We start from the raw sequence: 6,000 nt of genomic DNA, 5'->3' as shown, positions 1-6,000 counted from the left end.
GGAGACCGGGCGGAAAAGTCTGGAGTGAACCGAGCTCAATGATGAAAGACTTCGAAAATTAGCGCGTGTTATAATTTGGTGCATTTTGGGATGTTACAAAACCTCTGTGATAGGTCAATGACCCCTTGGTGGATCCCGTGATGGCTAGTCAGGTCCAGCTAAGGTGGGTAATGGCTTTGTTGGGATCTGCACCGACACTAAGGTGATCGAGTTGTGGTACCCCGCTTGTGGGTAAAGTTGCACACCTCTGCAGAGTTAAAATCTATTCGAATAGCTGTGCTCACGGTATTGGGCGAGTTACGGTGGGGTCACATAACTAGTGTTTCTTCTGGGAATGGACGGGTTGGCGTGAGTTGTTTTGGAAAAGTGTCCGGCAGCTGTGCCGTGTGCTACGGCAGATGAGGAGTCCGGTAGCAACTTAAAACTTGGATCCTGTGTGGATCAACACTATGTGTTACTCGGTACAAGAAAACTTGCTTTGAAAATCCTTTCTTTTAAATGAACCCCTGCATAAAAATTAGCTTTCCGCAAATAAACCCTAGCCTTATCCTTGATTTACCCCGTGCATTATATTCTGTTTATACCCCCTCCGTGGGTGTGGTTGGACTTGCGGAGTACCTTTGTACTCACCCCATTCTTAATTTTTACAGAGGAAGATCCAGACTTCGTTCCCGAAGACGTTGAGTAGAGGTTCCGTCCTGCACCCAACCTTGCCTGTGGATAGGGTCACCCGCCGGAAGTTCCGTATGGCGCAAGAATCTGATGACCCCCTCTTCGTAGTTAATATCATTGTGTGGGTGTTAGTTGTTATCCTCGCGATAGTGGCGCTTCACTGCCCACTTCCGCCTAGAGTTGTACGGTGATGTACCATCTGATGTAATAAAAGTGTTATCAGCCTCCTGGGACTGATATTGTATCACTTTTAAGTCTTCTCTTATGAGGGGACGCTTCATGTGGTATCAGAGCCGTAGGTTGGCCGTAGGACGTGACCCTAGGAGCGAGACCCTTTTTCAGGCCTTTTCACATTAGGACTTTTCCTTCCTTAATCCTTTTTCCACACAAACACTCACCGCTGATTCTTACCCTGTTCCAGACGGCTAACAATGGATGGAGTGGTGGAATCTGCCACGCAGAGCCCAGCCTTCCTAAGTTATTGCTACTCAGCCTGGAACGCGTCGGAGTTGTGGACCCACCAGAGTACGTCTACCGGGAGTACGACTCCAGGGGCACTCTTCGGTGCGACATGATGGTCTTCATGGGAAAAAGCACCCGCTACCCTGACGTAGACCCCTGGTTCATCTCCACCACTGGCTTTCGCTTCCCAGACACCTACCGAAAAGCCGCCCGAAAAGCCTTGCGACGTATGCGTGTGGTCTACAAACATCATCTTCAGCGGACTCCTATGAGATTTTTCCCGCCTACTAGAGGAAGAGGACGCTCATGGATCGCCCGGATGAAAGTACTTGGAAGAGAAGAAGAAGACTTAGAAGATACGGTCTCCCACCTATCCATCTACCTTACCGGCCTAGATGAGCTCTACCGCGAACAGGCGGCACAACTGAAGCAACAAATCCACAGGGCAGAAAAGGCAATCCAAGAAATGGAGGAACAACGGACAAGAGCCATACGAGCCGAGTATTCCCTAGCCGCTCTCCAAGCCCAATGGCAAGAACACGAGGCTCGTAGAGGAGTATGTGGGTGGATAGAGGAAGAACCCGAAGAGACCCATTGGGATAGGGGTACTCAGACCGAAGATGATGTGATGGAGCAGTGTCTTCCACCAAAGAAGTGCCCTATCCAGATCGAGGAAGAGTCCCCATGATAGGAGTAGCACTCCAAGCTAGAACCCCTATCCTAAAAATCGTGGATCCATGGAAACTGTACCCCACCATATTGTAATAATAAGTACCATCTATTCCCTTTGTACCCAAATATTTGTGCAAGCTTGTTCACCCTATTTTTGTTTTTAGATGGCTGAGGAAGGATGGACCCAGGGCTTTTGCCAAGCTGCACCTGGCTTCCCCAGCCTTTTGATCAACACCCTGGAAAGCCTTGGCATTACGGAACGCCCAAGGTACTACAGCAGAGAGTACGAGCACCATGGTACCCTCCGCTGCAGAGTGATCCTGGTCATCACCAGAAGTGGCCGCTACCCCAACATCCAGCCATGGCGAGTGACCGCTACAGGGTTTAGGCACCAAGACACCAATCCCTTGGCCGTCAGGAAGGCACTCCGTTATCTGTGCCGGATTTTTGAAGGACACCTTGCTCCCACCCCAATGAGGTTCTTCCCTCTAGCCTTCAGAACCCCAGTTTGGGAAGCTCGTATGAGAAGCCTGGAACGACGCCGCCATGAAGAAGACCTCTTGTACCAAGTGGCTACCTATCTAGCCTCCTTGGATCAGCTCTTTGACGACAAGCCAGCATCCTGAGGAAGCATACCCATCAAGCCGAACAAGCAGAGCTCGCGGTAAGACTGCAACAGATCCGGGCAGCCCAAGCCGAGGCAAGAGCCGCAGCCACGATCAGCAGCGAAGCGGTTGCCCAGGAGAGCCTCAGGTAAGCCCGAGACCGGCGTATGCAAGAATGGACCAGAAGTGGAACACCAGTCTCGGCAATTGGGGAAGACCATGTCCTACTTGGGACGCCCGTCATAGGATAGGGACCACTCTTGAGAACCCCACAAGCCCCACCCGAGAACCCTAAACGGTCTACTGCCACCGTTGAAAGAGAAGCTACTGCGCAACCCCGGAAAAACGGAACCTAGAGAACGGCGAGCATGGACTGCTCGTTCCCCTGGAAGCACACCCCGAAGAAGGCTCGCTCCGCCAGTACCATGCCCCGAAGCCACCCCTTTTGCTTAAGTTGTACCCTTAAGTGTGATCCTGTACCTGGGCGTGTAGTACGCGTTTTAGTCTTGTCCCCATGTTGTACCCTCCCTGGCAGAAATAAAGTTGTTTGTGCTTGTTGTTTGCTATGTTTATGTGCTTGATAGTTGTGTCCTTTTCGGCGGAAGGTAGATTCTGCCTTTTCAAAAATACGAACTAAACAACTTAAACATCACTAATCCCAATCTCACAAAAACTCTCCCCAATCTACAGATGGCTTCCCGAAGCGGTACGAGGGCCTCCCGCAACCGGACCCCTGCAGCTGCTGGCGCAGGAGGACAGCCTAATGGACAGTACCCTCCTCAGGAAGAACAGGAAGTGAGCCAGAAACGGAGGAGGAAATCAAGGAGAAGTGTCACTGCCACCACCACCACCCCTCAGAGACCTGGCACAGATAATACACAACCAGACCCTCATAATGGAAACACTGGCCAATGCCCTCGTCAACAAGCAGCCACGAGAACAGACCATGAACGACAAGCTGACAGCTTTTCTGAGGACCAAGCTGCCCACCTTTCCCGGATCCAGCAACCCCTTGGATGCAGACGATTGGCTATGTGTGATCCAGAGGAAGCTCGAGCCGTTCGAATGCCAAGATCGAGACAAAGTTCTTCTGGCAGCCCACCAACTCACCGGGACTGCCTTAGGTTGGTGGGAGAATTACTGTGCTGCAGCCGAAGATGCCTCCACCATCACTTGGAAGGAATTTGTGAAGGAGTTCTGCCGCTATCATATCCCCTCGTCCACCATGAAGCGCAAGGCGGATGAGTTCCGAGCACTGCAGTAAGGAAGCATGACAGTAGAAGAGTACACCTACTGTTGACACTCCTTAGAGCCCCAATTTACGTACCGCAAGCGCACGGATCATGGTAGCTTTTCCCTTAGAGTACTCCCCCAAGGTTTATCAATCCGTGGATCGAAAGTGAACCGACTAGGGTTTACCATCTAACCTATCGAACCTATCATAAACATGAAGCGAAGATTGCATATAAACTGAACACTTGATAGATATGAATGAAGCATAAGTGTTCATCACACCCACAACCGTAGATGAGATAACACAACCAAGGAGCTAGGGCCTATCATCTCTAGGTACAGTTCTAGTCAAAAAGGTGATCAAAACATAGATTGCATCTCAACTAAAGGTACACGAAATCATCTCTCGGAAAGGCGGCTCGCAAGCGGCCTACTTTCCCAAGGTCACCGGTGCGAGGTGCGTGTCGACGCCTAAGGTTTCCCAAATCTTTACCCCAAATGCCCACCAAATGCTCTTACTCAAAGCTCCTCCTCTTGGTGGCCGCGCAACGACTCCCATGGTACTCGCCATCGATCCTATTCTACATCATGTCGTCGCTAGAATTTTTCCCTCCGCCATGCTGTCACCACACCGGGGTAATCAACCAACTGGCTAAAACACGCTACCTCAACGTATCCGCAAGATATAGACTAATCACCACGAATAGATCTAATCTTACTATGAACATATGGATGCATCACATATGAGAAAGAAAGCATGCATTGAAGTAGACCAAAGTCGAGACAACTAGAATAAAGAGTAGATTGATATCACCATCGTGTGTGTAAATATCCCGACGAATGTTGGGAATGACTCCCGAACTCCACCATGGCACAACCTCGCAGGGAGGCCATGGCGGCTAGGGGTGGCCTAAGCCATCTCCTAGGTACCTTCGAATACTTGCGGCGGCCGTCGTCTCCCTCCGGCCTTGGCCCTAGGTTTTCGTCGAGTTCTGGGTGGATTGATTCCGCGAGTTGAATAAGGTGCGAGCTATTTATAAGCCGAGGAAGCCACCGGTAGAAGGGGAGGCCGAACCGCCTCGGAAACGGGCTAGGCTGGCCGACCTCATGGGCCTAGGCCGGTCGGCCTACCCTCTTTCGGGCCCGCCTCGGTCTCATCTTTCGCGTGTAGACTCCTCGCATCTTCTAGAGTTTATGTCCTTCACGATTGCACCCCTTTGGACGTCGTTATCTTGGAGATATCTTCGAGGAAAGGATATTATAGGGAATCCTACCTTAAATCTTCATTTGCTTTGCTTAATCCCGAAGTATCTTGATCTCATCTTTGTGGGCTTGGTCCTTTGGGCTCTCTTGGAGGATGGATGTGCATGAATGGGCTTCGAATCAACATGGGCTTTGGTCCTTCCTTTGGGCTTTGGCCTTCGTCTTTCTCCGTGTTAGCGCTCGATCACGGGCCTCGTCATTTCATGCTCCAAAATAGGCCAAAAACCTGCAAAAACGAAGTTCCTCCAAAATATATGTGCAAATGTGAAAATGACCAATAATTAGGCCGGGGTTAGGACGGTTAGTGATTTTGATATTAAATTCATTCCATTATCAAGGATAAATAAGGGATAAAATGGGTACTTAAGGAGCGCCAACACCTATCAGTTCATGGAACTGGCCCGATATGCACTAGAGGAAGTGAACGATGATGAAAAGAAGCAGGACATATTCAGGAAGGGATTGAACCCGGAACTCCGGACCTTGCTTACCCCTCAGATCTACCCCGACTTCAATACTCTGATGAACAAGGCTATTCTCACAGAAAGAGCCAAAGCTGAAGAAAGAAATGATAATAAGCGCAAGTTTATGGAAAACAAGGCCCGCCAGCAGGACCGCTTTCAGAAACCAAGAATCCATCGATGTCCTGTCTCCCTATTCGCCCTCGTCCCGCACGTCACGGTCGACCGGCGCGCGTGCTCATCCAGCCGCGGTCGCCGCCGCGATCCCCGCCATCTCTCTCTTTTTCTCTCTCTCTCTCTTTCCCTTTTTCTTCTCTTTTTCTCCATTTTTATTTTTCCTTTTTCCTTTTTCTTTTCCCTCCCTCTCTATCTCCTTCTCCCTTCTCCTCCTTCCCTCTCTGTTCCCGGGCCGCACGCGCCCACGCACCCCACCTCCTCTGCTCCCTGCCCACGCACGCACGGCCCCGGCTCCCCGGTCACGCCCTCCCACACGCTGCCGAAGTAGATCGCCCCCGCCCTCTCCCCACGCGCGGCACGCGCCTGCTGCCCATGCGCGAGCCCCTGTGCACGCGCGACGCGCCGAACGCGCCCGCCGCGCCGCTCGCCGCTCCCTGCCCCGTCCACGCGCGCGT

The sequence above is a fragment of the Panicum virgatum genome, chromosome 6N, assembly GCF_016808335.1.
Source record: "Panicum virgatum strain AP13 chromosome 6N, P.virgatum_v5, whole genome shotgun sequence".
Classification (NCBI taxonomy): Eukaryota; Viridiplantae; Streptophyta; class Magnoliopsida; order Poales; family Poaceae; genus Panicum; species Panicum virgatum.
The sequence above is the reverse complement of the archived record's forward strand: the minus strand, read 5'-3'. Positions refer to the sequence as shown.